The sequence below is a fragment of the Acinonyx jubatus genome, chromosome B3 (genome assembly GCF_027475565.1).
Source record: "Acinonyx jubatus isolate Ajub_Pintada_27869175 chromosome B3, VMU_Ajub_asm_v1.0, whole genome shotgun sequence".
Classification (NCBI taxonomy): Eukaryota; Metazoa; Chordata; class Mammalia; order Carnivora; family Felidae; genus Acinonyx; species Acinonyx jubatus.
In genome coordinates this window covers 9,316,268-9,336,988 of record NC_069386.1, presented here as the reverse complement: position 1 = coordinate 9,336,988, position 20,721 = coordinate 9,316,268, and the positions used below count along the sequence as shown (strand labels likewise).

Here is a 20,721-nt window from a genome sequence, read left to right as displayed (position 1 = left end):
TTAGAGAGCATGTATTCTCTTTGCAAACTGGCCTTCGAACTGGTTTATTTTTCTATGTGCCCTGTGTCCAAAATCTATCTCTACCTTTTCTCTTATTCCAGCTTTTTGCATAATAAGTGCATCCACAACGCGAAGCCACAGCCAACCTTCCGTGGGTGACAAGGTGGCCCCAGATGTTTCTCACCCTTCTCCCTTGGGTCAGCTTCATGGCTTGCCCTGCATGTCCTACTGTGTGGCATGGACACCAACTCTGCCCTGTTCCTCCCTCCATGACTAGAGGGCAGTGCTGTCTCTTCTCTGCCCAGCTTCCAAGGATTCCATTTTCCTTCCACTACTCCTTTCTTATTTTAGTGGGAATTTGAGAGGGGCGCAGGGGAGGTTGGTGTTGTTGTATAGGCAAGTGGGAGCCATAGAAGATTCGTGGGCACGAGGCTGACTCTATCAGTAGGAACCAGAGGACCTGGGGGTAGTGGGGTGGGGTGGTGGGTGGCGAGGGGCCAAATTGGTGACATCATTTACAGTACTATTGTGACAGTCAAGGGAAGGAGAGAGAGAGAGAGCTATGGTGGGGTTGGGGGCGGGAAGAGTTATAGAGCTCCTTCTGGGATCCGTAAGTCCCCAGATATCAGAAGGGACACCAGCCTTTACAGGAATGACAGCCAGATTCCAGCTTTCATATGAAGCTACCAGCTGCCTTGGAAAGGACCCACAGATAAGAGGTATATAATTCCTGGCTGTGTTGTGGGTAACGGTCAGCCTTATACAACACAGAAGTCCCAGGAAGGACGTTTTGGTCTCCGATGAAGGAAGGAGAGAAAATAACCCAAATTATTACAAAGGAAAGAAGAGATCTCAGAGTTAGGTTAAGAAAATGGGACAAGGAGGCATGATCAAGGCTCTTCAAAGGGTGGAGTGGAAAGGAGGAGGACTGTGTGCTCCAGTGGAGCAGAACTGCACCCGATTTCTCTGTCTTTTCTGTCTGTTTTAGTTGACATTGGAGCTACCATGAGGAAAGAAAATGTTTTATTTAGAAAAATATCTTGCTTGGTTTAGAAGAGGAGCTGTTGCAGGCAGACATTAGTGAGAGTCAAGAAACAAGCTCTGTGCGTTATAAATAAGCAGCAGGTGGGCGATGAAGGGGCGGCAGAGAAAAGGGAGGGAGGTGAGAAGGGGAGGAGAACGTCAGAACACTATGGTAGGGTCTTGCTTTTAAGAATGGGGTGATGTTACTCAATTACAAATGATTTACGTTTTTGTGACATAGTCCCTTTCCACAGCAACTTTGGAAAGTCTGCCACCTCTAAAATCCTATGACAGGTTTTCCTTTCCTTGCCTTGCCTTGCCTTGCCTTGCCTTGCCTTGCCTTGCCTTCCCTCTTCTTTCTTTCATTCTTTCCTCCCTCCTTCCCTCCCTTTCCTTCTCTTTCTTCCTTTCTTTCTCCCTTTCTTTCTTTCCTCTTCTTTCCTTCATTCCTCCCTCCCTTTCCTTCTCTCTTTCCTTCTTCCTTCCTTTCTCCCTTTCTTTCTTCCTTCTTCTTTCTTTCCTCTTCTTTCTTTCCTTCCTTCCTCCCTCCCTCCCTTTCCTTGTTTATTCCTTCCTTCCTTTTTTCTTTTTTTTCTTTTCCTTTCTTTCCTTTTATTTCCTTTCCTTTCTTTCCTCTTCTTTTCTTCCTTCCTCCCTCCCTCCCTCCCTCCCTTTCCTTCTGTCTTTCTTCCTTCTTTCTTTCCTTCCTTCCTTCTTTCCTCCTTCCTTCCTTCTTTCCTTCTTTCCTCCTTCCTTCCTTCCTTCCTCCTTCCCCCTTCCCTTCCCTTCCCTTCCCTTCCCTTTCCATTCCTTTCCATTCCTTTCCTTTCCTTTCCTTTCCTTTCCTTTCCTTTCCTTTCCTTTCCTTTCCTTTCCTTTCCTTCCCTTCCCTTCCCTTCCCTTCCCTTCCCTTCCCTTCCCTTCCCTTCCCTTCCCTTCCCTTCCCTTTCCTTTCCTTTCCTTTCCTTTCCTTTCCTTTCCTTTCCTTTCCTTTCAACGTGAAACCACCAGTTGGATGGATCCCTACCCACAGAGTGCATGCGAGGGTGAATGAGGTTATCTGACTGCTGACCTATCTATAGGAACCCGAACCTGGAGGAAACCCTGAGATAAGAAACTTTGCAGGAACACCCAGAAATCTTGGGGGAGGATCCTAGGATTTCCACGGGTCAAGGAATGAAGTTCTGGCTGATCAGTCCTGGTCCTTAAGAAAGGCAGAGAGCTGCCACGTGGATGATACACCTCTGCTTTTCTTTTTTCATCTGGGGTCCAGCTTACCTAAGTAGGGTACACTAATATGGAATGATCATTACTGACCAGCTCAGGTCTAAAGCTTGGGACTCCCAGGGCTGGGGAGAAGCCTAGATTCTGGAACTGGTCTCTGTGGATAACTATGCTAAGATGTTGAACAGCGACAGATGCTGCTGGCCAGAGCCAACGTTCTGGATCCTCCTTCCAAGCTGTAATCAGAACGCCTTTTCTGAGATGCCTCCAAACTACCGCCTTCCAAAATGCATAAGCAGTACCCTAAATCGGTGCCACTCAAACTTCACTGTGCTTCAGAACCACCTGGATGGTTCTTTAAAACCGTTTGCCAAGTCCCATCTGCAGAGGTCCAGGAAACAGGGGACTGCCAACGTGCATTTCTAACAAGTTCTCAGGGGAAGCTGCTACTTGTGGTGTTGGAACCACACTTTGAGAACTGTCATCCTGCGCTAGATTTTCTAGAACTTTAATGTGCATGAAGTCATCCGGGGATCTTGCGAAAATGCAGATTCTGATTCAGTAGGTCTGGGGTGGGGCCCAAGAATGTGCATGTTGGGTGATGCTGATGCTTCATCTGAGGACCACTCTTTGGGTCGCGTGGCCCTACACCGTGCAGCCTTTAGCCTTTGTCTGACTGGCTGAAGGTCAGGGGTTTCCATCCCACTGGGATTAAGTACCTTTATCCCAGGCTGCTACTTGCAACTGCTTTGCAAGGGTCTGGTTGTCTCTTCCTGGAGCTTCTGCAATTCCCTGAGGAGTCAGCCCCACCCCATGTTCCTGCTGGGAGCTGAGCTGCCTAGTCAGCTGCCGGAACACCTGTTCCAACCGCAGTGCTTGTGGGGACAGTTAAGCCTTGTCAGGTTCTGGCTCTTGCTGGCGGCTGGAGACGTGAGGCCACTCTCACTCCTTGGGGCCTGCTCTGCCCTCACCGTGCTGACAGTGGCCTTCTGAAGTGCCAGCTGATGTTCTGCTCTTCAGACCAGCCTCACTTGGCTCTCTCCTGGCTCCCCTGCTGTTCCTGGCCACTCCTGAATGACTCCATGCTCCAATATGCATCCGCCACAGCCTTCGCCAGCCACGGCTCTGGGGCAAGGGCAGGAGGATCTGGGAGGTCGTTCAGGATGTGGACGCGTTGAAAAGATGGAAACATTGGGGGGAAGGGGGAGGGATGGGAGTTCATGTATGCCTCATATGAGATTTAATATTTGCATGAAATATTGCAGAAAAAAAGCTCATCAATTTCATCTGCAGCAGGATGGACTCAGGGACGGTTTCTTGTAGGATGGGAGGAGAGAGGAGAAATGGTTTGGGATTCAGGAGACCCAGAGTTCTAGTCCCCATTCTGACGCTAGTCAAGAACCAGCCCGCTGCCCTGGGCCTCAGTGTTCTCATTTAGAAAAAGAGAGGATTGGGGGCGCCTGGGTGGCTCAGTCAGTTAAGCCTACGACTTTGGCTCAGGTCACGGTCTCACAGTTTGTGAATTTGAGCCCCACATCCGGCTCTCTGCTGTTAGCACAGAGCCCGCTTAGTATCCTCTGTCTTCCCCTCTCTCTGCCCCACCCCCCTCACTCTTGCGTGCTCTGTCTCTCTAAAAAATAAGCATTTTTTTTTTTTAAAGAGAGGGTTGGATTAAACTCCCTTTGGGATATCACATATCTCAGAGTCACTTATTATTAGATTCATTATCAAGGGAAGCTGGGGAAAGACTTAGGCTTTGGGTTTGGAAAGACCTGACGTCAGTTTCTTGCTTCTCCTTGTCGACAGCTGGGAGGCAGTGGGCACGGTCTCAGCCACTCTGAGTTGTTTCTTCACCAGTGAGGATTACATGCTACACCTATGCTACAATAAATGAAAAGAACCTAAAATAGTTTTACAGGTTGATAGCAAGCAGGCATTCAAGAAACAGATGCCAATATTATGACAATCATTAAAAACTGGGACCTTTTCACTGTACTCCATTTATTGGGGCTAGACACAAATACTCAAAAGTGTGTTACTTTTTTTTTTTTTAAACTAGAAATTACTTCAATTCTGTGCTTCTCATGCCTGTCCCTTAGGTAGTCTGTGTCTGCTCAACTCAGCCTCCAAGAGAACATGTTCCAAAACCCTGCGGTAAGAGGGTGAGAACGATTAAGACAACATTTTGCCATACTTAGTAAGTTTTAGGGAATAATTTAATACTGACTCACAGCAAAACTGACTGAAACATAACCTGTGCCCACCATTCCCGCCCCCCCCCCCCCCCCACCAAGGACACTGTAAACCCAAGGACCTGTTTAAGAACAGGGTAGATAGCACAGGATAAAATGATTTTCTATTCTCTTTCTTTGAAGATGGTTGTCTTGGGATCAGCACTAATGGGTACCCACTAAGTGGTTCCTGGTTGAAAGAAGGATGTCCTAGAGGCTTACCTGTCCCACCCCCTGAAGACTGTGGTACACCCCAAATGTGACTGGCATGTTTTTTTTTTTTTATATAGCCTGGAAGTTTGTTTACATTGTTCTTCAGGGCCTCTGGGAGGCAGGCATCTGGTTGTAAGCAACAGGAACAGTCCAGCTAACTTAGGTGGTTAGCTGGAGCTTACAGGTGCTCGTGGAAGGCTGGACAGTCAGAGTTAGTGAAGCAGTAGGAATCTAGACACTTCTGCATGGATGAATCCATTCGGGGACCCCATGTGCTTCAGATCTCTTATCTCTTAAGGAAACAGACCTGGCATTTCCAGGTCATTCTCTCAGGCCCAGCCCCCAAATATGGCCTCCTTCCCTTTCCCCTCCTACTCCCCAACCCAGGACTCTGAGATCAGCAGCTGGTAAGAGGCTCGGTGGCACATCTGAGGGCCAGCCTGTGTATGACCCCCATGCCCAGCAGTTATTTTGTCCAGCTACACCTGATGGAAGGATATCCATGTGATTCCTACGTTCAATATTCAGCCTGATAGACAAATTTGCCTTTGATATTAATCTTTGGGGACTGGGTAGTTAATTTCATATTATACCTGGTGCTATTATTTAGTCATTTCACACTCTGTATGTTTGGTTTTTATGAATATGTGCTTCTTAGCTCAGTGTGTCTGCAAATCACCCCCTATATGATATGTGATAAGCCCAGGGATCTGCATTAGCCAAACAATTATGGCCACAGACAGAATCGTTTTTGTGGTATCTACACATTTCAGAATCCAACTAGGGAAAGACAGCACTGCTGTCTCCTGTGCCTTATTTCCCAATGAAATGGACATAATGGCACCAACATGGTGAATTTATTGCCTTAAATTATATAATATATACACAGTGCCTGATGTATAGGGAAGTATAAAAGGCAAGTACTATAGCTAATTTTTCTTCTGTCTTTCCCCTAATCAGTGACCAAACCTTTGTTGGTTCATATCAAAAGCTTTAAGGCAGCAGGAGGGTGGGAGAAGGCAAAAGGGTGGCCATACTGCCCGGCCCTTAGCTCTCTCCATGGTGAAGATCTGAGTTACTGTATGTAACCCCCATCTCCTCCCTCCTAGGTTTGACTGTCTACATACTCTTAATTCTGATTCAGGAGTGATGTAGAATTGTTATTTTTTTGGTGTGATTATGTGTTATTTTGTGTGAAAATAATGAAGTAGCTGTTATTTATAACAAAGCTCTGATAATTTATCTCTTTCCATGTATCACTGCTCAAGACACAAAGTCCCAAAAGAGAGTAGGAGGAAGAGAGAGAGAGGGAGAGAGAGAAAGAGAGTGAGTTTAATTTGTCTGGCTTTGATGATGTGCCTAACCCTTCAGCTAGGGGAAAGAATGTCGCTCTGGTTTACAGTTCTACCGAGCAAATTAGGGCAAGTTGATTTTCATAAAAGGAAATTGGGTCACAGTTGCCAGAATACAGGGAGTAGATGCAGTGGGGTGGTGCAAGCCCCAGATCTCTGTGGCAAGGTTCTAAGCAACTACTCCTGTAAAAAATGTAAGGCCCAATAAACAAACCACTTCATAGCAGCAACTACAATTTGAACAAGAAAGGTAAGAGATGGTATAGTTTAATCATTTTGTATATGACGCACACATATGCACACAAACATAGACATGTAGCTAGGTGTAGAGTGGAATATTTTATATGGACATGGTTCATTAAAGTTATCCATTATCAATGGACATCAATCCATCCATCCACATACTTTGTTCGAGGCTCTCATACTCCCGCCCCCTCCTTCCTGCTCACTGACTGAGTCACCCAAGTCTGTCTGTCTCCTACTGTGTTAAAAAATAGGTCCTGTTCTTGGTTCTGGCACAAAGAATGAGTCCAGGGATAAGCCTGAGTGGCCCTCGTCCTCAGAGAGGGCACATTCCAGGTGGCCTGGGGGCTCGAGGGCACCAGACTTTGGGTGTGCAAGTGTGGCCTGAGCTGGAACACTAGGGACTCTGGCTCCAAGGTTTGTGCCTGTAGCTCTTACTGCACTTGGCTCTGTAGGATTCCTGGGGCTTTTCTCATGCCTGTACTCATTTTCCACCTTCAGTAGCCTGTCTCTCACTTGCACAAACCCAGCAGTCAACTGGCTGGGCCCAATTCAGTGCCCTGAGGCTGCTGTGGGCAGTGGAGAAGGGGTGCTTGGCTCCCTGGGCACCTGCAGCCTGGTCAGCTCCTGCCCGACACAGAGTCGGGTTTGCCAGGAGCAAGGCAATGCATTCCTCAGTCTCATTCCTTCTCTCCTCCTCCAACCCTTTTGCAAGAAGACTCCAGAAGGCCAGCTTGTCACCTAGTTTCTCCAGAAAGCCCTCCCTTTCCTCAGGGGTGGACATTTTTTCTGGCCATTGAGCACTCCTCATCAGTTGATCAGAGACCCACCTAGGAAGCTCCAAGGGGCAGCTTGATCACCGTTCAGGGTCAAAGGGCAAGAATTAGCCATGGCCACCTCTTTCATCTGCCCTTCCTGGAGAGAGGCCAGCCAGAGGAACGTGGAAGGGGTTTTATTTAATTTCATTTCTGTTCATTTTCAAGTCTCCCAAGCAGTGGAATTGCCTCCTCTGTTCTTGGATCAGGTGCAGGAAGATGATAGAAGTCTGAGTAAATTGGGAAAGTATCTTCTAGAGTTCTGCTTTGATCTCATCACCCTCCTACTCAATAACCTTTGCCCTCTCCCTCTGCCTTCAGGGACTCCATAACCCTTTCTCCGGTATCCCAGGCCCTGTGCGGGAAGTGGGCCACCTATCCAGCCACACTTCCCACTATCCCATCCCCCCTACTCTCTGTTTCAGCCACATTGGGTTACCCTCCATTCCCCCAGACCCTTGTCTGCTTTGCCTGTGTTGGGCCCTTACCCAGAATGCCTTCCTCCCCTGTTTTCACCTCCTCATATCCTACCTCATTCCGACATCACATCTGTCAGGAAGCCTTCCCAGTGTCCCCAGCTGGAAGTGAACTGCTCCTTCCATCTGCTCTCAGAGCATTTGTGTGTGGCTCTCTCTTGCTTTTTCCATTCTAACTTGCATTCTGGAACTTGCACCTTTCATCACCACATTCCATTTCTTATTCCAGCAATTGATCACTCAAGACACAAAGAATATTTGGGATACCTCGGTGGCTCAGTCGGTTAAGTGTCTGACTACAGCTCAGGTCATGATCTCACGGCTTGTGGGTTCGAGGCCCGCGTTAGGCTCTGTGCTGATGGCTCAGATCCTGGAGCCTGCTTCCGATTCTGTGTCTCTCTCTCTCTCTCTCTCTCTCTGCCCCACGTCTGCTTACTCTCTGTCTCTCAAAAATGAACAAATGTCAAAAAAAAGACACAGAAAGAAAAATCTTGGGGGCACTCAGAACCCACCTGTGCTACCACAAGCATCCCATCCACCAGCAGCTCTGCTGGTTTTACCTGCTCAACATTTCTTGAGCCCATTCTTCTTCTCTCAGTCATTATCAGCTCAGCAGTTGGGCCTCTCAGAGGTCATCAGAGCAGCCTGCCAACTGGGCTCCTTGCTGGGGTCTGCTGGGCAAAATTCCATCGTCCTAACAGGGCTGGCAGATTTGTTCCTCTAGCTATTAGTCCAGAAACTTCTTGGTAGAAACCACATCCTGGTTTCTAGGGCCTGGTGCATAACAGGTACTTAATAAATGCTGAGATAACGAGGCATGAATAAGTGATGCCACCTGGTGGCGGGGGGGGGGGGTGCAGAGAATGTCACATAATCATGGGTCCTTGACCCACATAAACATCCTGCCTTCCCTCTATACACCCACTTTACTCATCTGTAATATGACAGTGATGCTTTCATTTCTGAGGTCTAATCAATGACCCAACTTCCTTGCCAATCCCCTTTACGTTTGTCTCACAGTGAAACAAACACCTTAAGTTGTGGTGATTTGGGGGACACTTTGCAAGAGATGATGCTTCTCTCATTAAAAAATCCTTTTCTGTTTATATCAGCTCGTTCCCTAGGCCAAGATAAACATTAATTTTCCTTCAGAGTGGACATGGGCTATTGCTAGCTGGGAAGAATGCAACCAGAAAGCGTTCTAATCCGGTGTGTGACTCTTTTCTCCTTCATCACCTGCTTGGGTCTCTCGGATGCCGTGATTCAGAATCAAGTTATAGATTGTCTGAAAAATCTGCTTAGACATAAAAATCAATAGAAGAAAAGGAAGCAAGACTTATTTCGAGCTACAAATCATATAATTCAGGGGCTGGGCACACATGGCTTCCTCCTTTGAAGACTGTGGAAGGTGGAACTCTGAAGTGTTAATTCAGTGGTTGAGGGAAATGACAATAATGATTATGCCAGGAAATTTCTACCTGTGTAATAGGAGAATGTGCTCAGACAACAGAAGAAGTAGCCATTAGAATCCCCCCCTCCCAAACTCTTCCTCAATTCATACATTCTGTTCTCTTGCTCCCAGAATTCTATCCATTCTGGTCAGTTCAATCAGGGTAATGTGGTCAGTGCATCAACAGGTCTTGTAAAGTTTTGGTGAGATTATACCTGGTTTGTCTTGTCTACCAGAATAAAGTACATATCACATTAATACAGGCAGGGACTTCATAAATGCCTCCTGGATGTATAGTTCCAATTTCCTTATGAAACATCTCTACTTGAAGATCAATCCAAGTCCCAAAGTCATCATTTTCCTGGAAAACAGAACGTCTTACGTGGGATCCCATTTCATTCTGTGGTGCTTCTCAATGAGACGGGGCCTGGTGGGGGGCAAACAGATTGGTCTGTTGGTTGGGGTAAAGCTTGGGAAAGTAGTTGAGCGGTGTTTGGACAAAGGGAGTTGCGTTATTATGCTATTTCTGCCAGGGAAGTAAACTGTGAGCGCAGCTGTGTAGGACAGAAAAACATGGCAGACCAGGGGCGAGATGGTAAGTTGTTAATGGGAAACACATGAGTGTGATACATGGCGGTGACCCTTGAGAAGGTGAAATGTCTAGGTGAGTATTCCTTTGTGAGCACTAGCGTTTACCTTCTGTAACTTTCTGTCCTCTTAGCCATGTTGTAGCCCTAGCTTTTCTGTTCCTGTGCCTTTCACCATTTTATTAATAACTATGTCATGGCAGATATTGGGAAATCAATATGACCCCACATAATCCCTGTCCAAGGTGGAATGTGTAGAGCAGTGGAGAACCAGTTAGGTCAAATGAGTTGATTGAAGAAAGCCAGTGATTTTGACCAGGGAAGTGGATCCATGGAGCCAGAAGGTTGGGGGTGGGAAGGGAAGATGGTGTCAGGGACCTGTTTTTCAATAGGTAGGAAGTCAGAAAGTCACTGAGGTCAAGGTGGTGTCCAGGTCAGGAAGGGGTCTGAGCATCTGTGCCCCTAGTGGTCAGGAGGTCAGAGTACAGCTAGGGAGTTAAGGAATCCCCCCCAGCAAGAGGTGGGATTGCCTATCCAGAGACATGTTGTCTTGGAACAGGTCTCACAAGTATTTTGTTATAGCAATAGGGAAAGAATCAATGCTGATAAATTTTTTAATGAATGGAAGCAGATTCAAGATGATCTTTTTACAAAAATTCACTGACTTGCATTCTGGTGTGTTTTCTTGAGTAGGAGAAAAATGATCACATGTACAGATAGCACACCAGGAACCACAGGACTATCCTTCTGTTAGTACCTGCAAAACAAAATATTATCCAGCATTTTACTATTAATACCTGCAAAATAAAATATTGTGCAGCATTTTACTTCCACCAAAAATTTTTATGTGTTTTCATCAAAATCTGAGGAGCATATTATATATGTAAATAACAAACGTCAGGTGCATTGCTGAAGGGAAAAGGTTGAGAATTGCCAATTTAGCAGTGGAGGCAGAACAGGAGGAGGTGGGGAACAGGTGATTCTTTCTGCTTTTGGGTTTCATGATCTTGGAGTTCGGCACCGGCCAACATCTGGGTCATAGACCAATCGGGAAGGCCAACAGCTGCACTACTGTCTTCTCTTCCAGAACATAAATTTCTGAGGCTTTAACTGTTTCCCTCGGTATGGTCTAACATGGTCTCTGCTGCTCCTTGCTACTCAGTGTCCAGGAGTCTGGCCACTGCTTCTCTGGTAGCATGTCTCCTGTCAGCTGCCCTCAGTTCTTCTGTGCCTTCCGCCCTGCCTCTCTGCCAATCCTCCTAAACTGTCCCTGGTGTCCTGTGCTTCCTGTGTTGGAAAACATGAGCAGAACACAGTGTGATGACACAGCATCCACCAAGGCACATACCTAGTTTCTCGCCCCCTTGGCTCCTTCTCCCTGGGTCCCTGAGCAAGTAGCTTACAATTTCAATGTCTCAGACTCCTCCTGGGTAACATGAAACGATGCAATTAGCAGAATATCATGAACTCCGATTCCTCTGCTTCAAAGCTCCCCAACTATGCCCCCCCTACAGTTTTAATACAATACTGATTGCTATTTATTACACACATTTATGTATTCATTGGAGAAATTTTGGAAGTGCAGAGGAGCACAAGGGAAAAAATTGGAAAGTTACTGCAGTTAGGGAGGAAATTTGCTTTTGAGAGAGGATGGGACCACATCTCTTTGTGTGTCTCTCTCTGCTTCTACCTTTAACTCTTTTTTTTTTAAAGTTTATTTATTTATTTTGAGAGAGACAGAGACAGCATGAGCAGGGGAGGGGCAGAGAGGGAGAGAGGCAGAATCTGTGCTATCAGCAGCGAGCCCGATGTGGGGCTTGAACTCACGAACCAGGAGATCATGACCTGAGTCGAAACCAAGAGTTGGATGCTTAACTGACTGAGCCACCCAGGCGTCCCTCCTTTAAGTCTTGATTTAGCGTGGCCTCTGTCTCCTTTGGCCTGTCTCTCTCTGCTCCATGGAGGATGGTAACATTATGGGAGGCTGAATAATAATTAGCATTAGCTGTGGTTAGAAAAACTGGCATTGAAATCAGAGCAGCTGATGCCTAATTTCAGGGTAGCCTGCCTGAACCTTGATGGCAATGTTTCTAAATGTCTGTAAAATGGAGTTAATGATTGGACCTGTCTCAAAGCCTGGTGAGGGATTTATTGTATGGCCTGGTGCACAGTAATAACTAAATAAATGTTTGCTTTGAATAAGGCCCAGCTTGAGCCTTCTCTTCTTTATGCAGCTTTTTCTAATCTGGTCTTTACTGACCTTCCAGCGACCTTCCAGAATTGTTACATAGTTTGCATTCAGTTTTCACCTAATCCTGAGTCCTTCCCCAACTCCCCCACCCCCCCCCCCCCACCCCCCCCGGCCAGCCAAATGGGAAGTCCTTTGGCCGTGGACCCCACTTCTATTTCTTTAGTTTTCTCCAGGACAACCAAACAAAATGCTTGCCAATAATATTTTTGGAACACTAAAGTGTTAACACTGGTTAGATGTTATGGAATTTATCCTAGAGCTCATCAAAAGTTGGTGAAATTGTCCTTCCTGGGTCATACCTCTGTGCCTGCCACTATGCAGACACTTCTGTGACACCCAGAGTGACCTCTTAGAGTGGCTGTCTGCACTGTCTCAGTCACCCAGGGCTCTCTGCCTCCCAGCCAGGTGCTGTCTGCATCCTTCCAACTCATGGTGACTTTGGGAATGGCCGTCCAGAGGCTCAGGAGTGGAGATGCTGCTGTCAGGCACGGAGGGTAAGTAACTTTGGAGTGAAGTCTGTGAGCTTGTTAGCTGTCCGTCACTTGCCATGGGCCACTGGAGGGAATGACGGTAGGTGTTTCATTCACCATCCCCAGTGTTGTGATAATAGTTGTACTGGAGGATGGGTGGGGAGGAGATCTTTCCCTGTGAACTTCAGATAAACCTCCCATTAGCCACCTGCCTGAGGATCAAAATCTCACTGTGGACCTCCTCCGGGTGGTGAGTATTTGGGTGTCTGGGCAGAAGTTGACCCCAGGCTGCACCAAGCAGAAGGCCGTCTCTTGCTCTGATCTTGCTCCCTGACAGCACGGTTCTGTCCTGCTCCCCGCAGGAGGCCACCATGTGCCATGCGATTGCTGGCCTTTCCTTCCAAGCACATCAGATGGGCTCTGTTTGCAGGGTCCGTGCATCGCCCCATGTTGCTGTGTGGAACCTGGCATTCTCCAAATGCCTGCAGCTGTCACCAAAGTATTTTCAGCCCAGCTCAGTGTGTACCCAAAATCCAGGGTGGGGGTGAGGGTGGGGAAGCAACACAGGAACATTTGGAGGAACCAGAACCCAAATGGAATTATTAACATTTGAGGGGGGGGTGGCGATATCTTTGCTCAGGATCTGAGCGGAATGGAACCCAGGGACACGAGTGGATTATTTGGTCTCTGGGAGACCCCTCCAGTTTTGTGATGTTCTAAGTTCTAATTCAGAATGAGAATGGCAAGGGGCAGGCCAACCAGGTAGAAATTTGCTCCTGTTTATTAGAAATGGAGATTCAGAGTCGTGGAAGGGAAAGGAATATTCTTAGGTCACAGTGGCTGTGCTCCCTCAGGCGTGCTGGAGAAGGGTGTGGTGAAGCTAGAGGGCTGTGTGGGGCCAGGGGGTGCGGGAGCAGAGGGTACCCTGTGTGTGGGCAAACGAGAGCAGACTCAAGACTGGTGTTACTGACAGATGTGGGCTCCAAGGCCCTGACACTAATTCTAGACCCATCCTCTTGAAGGTCTGAGGCCACCTGCCTACATATGTACTGTTAGGGATTGGCTCTGAAGGCTGAGTTTTCCAGGGACGTTATCAGAGGTGGCTTCTGGCCATTGTATTAGTTCAAGGCTGTGGAACAGGTGCCATTCATCTTCATACAGTGTTCTATTCATTCTCAACAATGCTTCACTTCTCCTAGGTGCCACTTTCAAGGTTGTAATGACCCCATTGGGTAAGACATGCATTTCCCCCTGCCCCCCCACCCCCTTTCATCAGGATCGCTGGTTTGCTTGTCCATGGAGAATGGTCATGGTATGAATGTTTACGTCTGTTGCTGGAATGCATTGCTATCATATACTTGGGGAGGGATGTGAGGGGCAGGTTTTGTTCTGTTAGCAGGAGCTTTATTAGCGTCACAGAGCAAAGGAAGTTCTGCAGAAGTGCTATCAAGGGGAGCTCATAAGAAGAAACCCCTGTGAGGATTCTCATATGTCCTGATGAAGGGGATGGTCTCCTCACTGAGTTACAGAACTGCAGTGAGCCACTGTCACCAGTGGACAAGTTGAAGCATGTAGCTGGGAAATACCATTTAGCCACCTCTGGGGTTAACAGGGATTAAGGTCGTCATCCATGCATCACTTGAAGTGATGTCCTCTATGACATCCTGCCACCGTATCCTCACCTCATTGTGTTTTTAGAGGTTCAAGAGTGCCTGGACTCCAGCACCCAAAATGGAGCCAGATGAAGATTTCTGTCAGGACATACTTTTGCTCTGAGAAGAGTAGCAAGTCTTGAACCGAGGTCATGGGTGTCTTGAGGTGTCTGTTCCAGCTTCATAAATATTAAGCATTATTTTTCACATGTCTTATACATTTTTGTGTAATCCCTGTAATATAAGGGCAGGAATAATTGTATATTCTTTATAAAATGTGTGACAGATACAATTAGCCTTACTTTCTACATGGGGAGACTGAGACTCGGATGAGAAAAGTCAGTCTTTCAAGTCACACATTTCATCGCCGGCAGAGTCTAGGGCATGAGTTCCTATCTCCTGATTCCCAGGTACATGCTGTTTTTGCTAGACTCAAAGTATTAAAGAATCCAGACTCTTTGGAAGTAATGAGGGATTCCAGAAATAGCCTTAGCAGTGCTTAACAATTTGAAAGACCAAAGGCACTGAGGCCAAAGAAGATTGAGACAGGTGAGCTGTTTCATTGTATAAATTTCCATTAACTTGGTTCATAATAATTGAGGCCACATTTGTGCATTTCTATATTAATTAAAAATAGTTGAGATCTGATACAGGGTCGAAAATGACACATTGAATTGTCTCTCAAATTGTGCTCATCCCAAATGAGAATCCCCTTGTGACCATGATTTTGCAGACTTGATTAGGTGAGAAGAAATGCATTCAAGTGTCAAAGGCTACATTTGCTAATGAGCTTGACCTCTCAGAGCTGCCTGGCTGGGCAAAGTTGGTGCACAGTTGGTGCTCAATGAGTGCTGATGGTTGGCTGGATGGACTGAGTGTTCAGTTAGCCTCCCATCCCACGGATCGTGGTGCTTTCATTGTGTCAACTAGAGTGACATTCCAAACAGAACAGCCTATAAATTTAAAGACACATTTGGAAACTTTTCAAACCCACAAAAGGCAAAGAGAATAGTATCATAAACTCCAAGGCCTTGTTTTCCAGATTCAATACTTATCGATATTCTGCTGTTTTCATTTATTGATTCCCCTCACACACATACACACACACACACACACACACACACACACACACACAGGCACACACAGGGTGGGAGAAGAGAGAGAGAAAGGGAGAGAGAGGGAGAGAGAGTTTCTTTTTGGCTGAGATACTATAAAAAAATTTCCAAATATCATATCATTCACCTGTGAATACATCTGTATATATCTGCAATAGAGAATGATTTAAAAAATATATACAACTACAATATCATTATCACAACAAAGTCACAATCATTTCTTAATATCATAGAATACCTCTTTCATGTTTAATGTTCCATGATTGTCTCAAAATGCCGTTCTGTTCTTTAGATTCTTCAAATTAGATTTCAGACAACGTCCACACTGTATTTAGTTGATTCAGCTTTTATATCTCCTTCAGTGTATGACAGTTTTTCCTCCCCTGTAAAGAAAAAAAGTTAGGTCAAGAGACTTAACCAGATTCAGGTCTTTTTTTTTTCTTTTTGAAAAATACTTCATAGGCAAAATTGTGCACTTTCTTTAACCTACAATATTTGGAAAGAATTCTATGTTTCTTAAGTATGCATTTATTCCAGGTCCTGATTCGTAGACAAAACTCATAAGGTGAGGAATGTTTTGAGGAAATGATACAGAATGGTCCTTTACCACACATCAGAAATCAGACTCTTGCAAATCGTGGCCATCTAGGACACTGCTGCTGGGTAATGACCATAGGCTTCCGAATGCCTGACATAACTGTCACATACTCCCTTTTAGGAAGGATTTTAGGGCAGAGCAAGGCCCAAATTCAGGGCCTATGTTTTCTTGCTTTACACACAACTCTAAGAAGCTTCATTTTATTTTGGTACTCCACAGGAAATACGAAAACAAAATTAGAGGGAGCGGGTAGGCTGGAAACAGGGAGAGGGATGGCTGTCATCTGAAGAAAATGGAGGAAAAATGAAAAGCAAAAACAAGAATGAGAGAAGACACAGAGTCCGGGATACACTGACAGAAAGGCCGAGAAACTTCCTCTTCCTGTTAGAGGATACCTCATGCCTGCCTCTTTACGTACAGTATCTAATTTATTTTCACATCAACCTTAGGATGGAAGTACTCTCTTGTTCAGTCAGCTGGATGACTGAAAGGAAATCCCTAAGAACATTGTCCTATTGCCCCACGATCTAGTACTGGGTGAGCCTATGCGTTCATGAGACAGAAAGCAGGATAATTGAGGCCCTGCATCTCTTGGTCAAACCGGTAAGACACCACATGGTACATTTTTGAAATCTACTGACTTTCACACAAGACGGGAAAAATGAAAAGTTTGTAATCACGTTATACAGTTTCAAGTTTCTAGAAAATTTATATACATCGAAGTACAGATTTAAATGTTTAGGAGTTGGACTCTCCAAAATTTTACAAACCAGAAACACGGAGATGTTACAGCAGTAGTTAAATTAATGGATTGGCTTATCTTGAAGTGTTATGTGGTAAATTTTCAATAGCATTGATGTTGCCTATTCTGTCCATCAGCCTGGACTATTTCTGTGGTTTTCTAGAATTTTCAGTGAGGCAATTGACTGCCAGAGCCAGCAAGCTCTACTCAAGAATCTAATTTTTTATCCTTCCTCCTCTGTAACTCAAGATTGGATCACCATCACATCCTACAAGTGGCAGTGATTATCGAAGAAATGATGTGTGTATTTCTCTCTTCCTGCAAAAAACGAACCTGATGGGAGCCCTTAGACTGGATAAATTCTGCATGATGACTGTCTTAACCAATTCTTACTGAGGGTTAGGGATTTGGGGAAGGTAAATGCTTCATCATTAGAAATGACACTTTGGGGGCACCTGGCTGGCTCAGTTAGTAAAGCATGCGACTCTTGATCTCAGGGTTCTGAGTTTGAGCCCTACGTTGGATGTAGCGATTACTTAAAAATAAAATCTTAAAAAAATAAAAAGAAATGAAACCTTGAAAGTCACCTAGCATCATGTTACCTGTCTGAGACTCAATCTTCTGGGGCCCACCTGAGAGTGAGAAAATAGAGAATCCAAGTTAGGAGTCACGGTCAGGCACATCCTATACAATCTGGGGTGACTGATGGAGGGACAAATAACCCTGCCCAACTGGTCAAGGCCTCAAGCCTTTGGTAAGTAACTTCTGGTTCTCCTAGCGTGGACTCCGAATGAGTGAATGATTTTAAATATGGACATGGTTAAGATAAAGAAAGACTTTTGCTGCTTAAAGAACTTGCCTTCAACTCTGGAAAACTTAGCTATCCAGCAATTATTCATTTCCTGACCATTCTGGTAACCCAGGTTTTATTCTATTGAGCTTTCAGAAAAAAACTTTTGTTTCACCAGCAGAGAAAAGTCTGGACCACATGAACTAGTCTCACCTGGCATGACATTTCTCCTGTGCCTTCAACAATTTCACAGCATATTGATTCTTCATTTCTTTCTCAGACATCAGTTAATTAGCTAACCTGGGTTTTGATTCACACGTATTAAACACCATCTTTTTTGAGCACACAAAACCCCTCTTATGTGACATAAATGGCATTATGTCCAAAAGAATAGTGTTAGATTGTCTTTTACCCTGGAAGAAAAGGAGGTAATTAGTTTGATATATATTTTTTCACTGGCGAATGTTAATGCCATTTTCACTGCAGAAGGAAAGGTGAATGGCTATGCCCAGTCACTGCTCCTGGTTTTTGTGGCTCTGACATTATATGAAAGGAGTTTGGGGGAAATGGAATGGAATAGAAGGGCCTCAGTTGAATATGTGGATAAGTAGTGTTCTTAATACTTCAAGAAAATCTAAGAGAGTTTGCAATTCATATAGCTTCTCTGAAAGGCTGCCAAGAGGGATATTTTCAATAGATTGGTGGAATGAGGAATTAAATGTAGATTATTCTGGAAAAGATTGGAATTTAATATAACATTTGAACAGGTTAAATTTATATCAATAAAATACCAGATGGAGAATGGGACTGTTTAATTTCCAGCACACAGAAGACACATAACGGTTCTAGAAAGGATGAACGCAGCGTCGGCTGCTGTCTGAGGCTTCTGTGTTCCTTTTCAAAAGCAGCCTGGGAAATTTCTGCCATTCTTTGAAATTCAAGGCACTGGCAAAACTGCGGTCAGATGTGATGGATTACGCAGCCAATTTGCTTGAAGTTTGTGGTTCATTAATCCAGCTCTTTGAAATGCAAAGAACTGAAGTGATGTCATTTGGAATGTACATCACAGAAAATTAATGGGGTTCCTTGGTCAGAAGTGAGAAGGAAGACAATGTGACGAGGGAAAAAAGGGGCTGGCGAGGGGTGGGAAGCCTGGTTTCCAAAGGGAGAAACTGCCTAGCCATTCAGAGCCCCTCATGGTCCCCCCACATAGGCTTTGAGGGGACCCCTCTTTGTGGGGCAGTCTTGCCAGGAATAAGAAAACACAAAGTGTTGCTTATTCAAGCGGTTCCCCAGAATTCCACAGCAGTAGCTGCTGTTAAAAGTTTTAGTCTGTCTGATTCAAACCAGCTGATCTGACTGGTTCCCCTGTCTCTAGTGCCCCAGGGCCACAGTTCCATCGGGGTCTCGCTGGCTGGGCTGGGCCAGGCTCAACTGATGCTGTGCTGACATTGGATGCTCCGGAGCATGAACCGGGCTTCAAGGCCTGAGGCCCTAGTGGCAGGAAGGAGACTGAATCACTGCCAAGGAGGCGGGCTGGGAAAGTGGGCTGAGAGGTCTCTGGAAAGATCCAATGAAATAAATGAATGGGAAAGGAATAGATGTTTAAGGAGCTTGTACTCTGCCAAGCTGGGAGCTGGGTGCTGTCACAGTTCACTGGATCATCATAGCAACTGTCTGTGCTCTCAGCAGAAACAATGCCCTGTTGCAAAGTGGTTGCCCCACAATTTTTTTTTTTCTGGATAAAAGCAAAACCAAACCAAACCCCTAAAAACAAAACCAAAAAATCCAAACCTAAACCCCAAACCAAAAAAAAAAAAAACAAACAAAAAAAACAAAAAAAAAAACCCTGAAAAACCCAACACTGTTCTTTAGCTGGATAGTAATATTGTCCTTCCTTTTCATATCAGGACACAGACCTACTTGAATAGCAAGAGAGTTCTGTTCGTACTTTGTAAACTGCAAAAATGCTCTTCAAATGTTAGCTTCCATTATGGTATCCATGAATAAGCCCATTTCCTTAAAGCCCTCGCTTCTGGAAGTGGCTGGAGCATTGTAGCAATTCAATACCTGTTTGTTGATTAAATGACTCGTTGACCATTGGGCAGGAGGGTCTGATGGTACCTTAATGGGATTGCTATCTCACAGGAAGAGAGACGAGAATTTACACACATATATACAACCCACTGTGTATGGCGAGTTTCCAATACTGTGTAAGGAAGTTGAAGTTAGCTATTTATTAAAAGAGGCAACGTGAACATTTTCAGAATTATTTTCCCCTTGGAAATCTTAACTTTGGCTTAGACCCCTTGAAAACTCCATTAGGGCTCAAAATGTACCAGTATTTTTATTGGGTAACAATATAATCTGAAAGAGTGAAATATTTTGTGTTTGACAGAGCAGATGGCGGTTCTATTTCATATTAATAGTCGAATCTAATGTGGATAGTAGGTTTTGTTGCCTATATGTTTATTAACGTTTGAGTGCGATTTGAACTTGATCGCATGTTTTATTGCTTCCTCCAACAGTAACTACTCTTTCACTTTAAATACATTTACGATATTACACATATATTTCGAGGCATAATAAAAGTAAATTTATATGAAAAAATTCCAAACAGCTTTATGCATTCTTATTTCTAGCCCTTACTTCCACTTAGAGTCTGAGAGTATTGGACGTAGCCACTAAAAGTTGGTCAATGAATTGCAGCTCTCAGGAAGAGTAAGCTTTAAAAGAGAATCCCACGTTGTGTTCATTCTCTCCTGGTGCCATCTTTCTCCAGGTGGAGAATACCTAGATTTTCTTAGTCTGTGTTGAGCTCCCATTTGCTGACTAGAGTTGGGATCCTCACTAGCTTTGATAGGGTTGAATTTACCTGTAGGTAAAAAGTCTCTGTATGTTTTTCACAGGTTAAAAACAAATGAACAAACAAACAAACAAACAAATGAACAAACAAACAAAACTTTATACGGTAAGTTTTGCTCAATACAAAATTTAGAGAGAACAGGTTTATGGACCTCCCCCTCCAATCCCAATTCACCAATTATTATCATTTTCCTCATCTTGTTTTACCTCTTTCTCCTATTTATTTATTTTGCATTATTTTTAAGACAAATCCCATATCATTTCACCTGTAAATAGTTCAGTATAAATCTCTGTTAAGGACTTTTTAAAAACTGCCTTGCGATTATCACACCCAAAGCAGTTAACCGTGGTTTCCTTAATATCATCTACTACGCTGCTCATGTTAAAATTTCTCTGATTGTTTTAAAGGTGTCCTTTGTGGTTGGTTTGTTTGAATCAGGATACAATTACTGAATGTTTCTCCTAAAGCAGAGATACTTCCCTGGGGCTACCTCAGGTATCTTTAGAATTAAGATATTAAGGGAAACTTGGCCTCTAAGGCATTAGGGCTCCATTTGCTAGTCAGGGCTGAAGGGAGGGGGAGGTTGCAAGGGAGGACTAACGTGGCCTCTTGGGCTGGATTGG

The 20,721-nt window shown here is 44.8% G+C and overlaps 1 protein-coding gene across 1 annotated transcript in view; it reads left to right on the top strand.

Annotated features, from left to right (window-relative positions):
- Positions 1-559: 559 nt before the first annotated feature.
- The window catches only part of AGBL1 (AGBL carboxypeptidase 1), a 938,649-nt gene continuing 918,487 nt past the window's right edge, over positions 560-20,721 (top strand). Inside the window, exons 1-2 of the mRNA XM_053223586.1 lie at positions 560-719; positions 12,267-12,359. The gene's annotated coding sequence lies outside the window, so the exon portion shown is untranslated. The remainder of the gene's footprint in view (positions 720-12,266; positions 12,360-20,721) is intronic.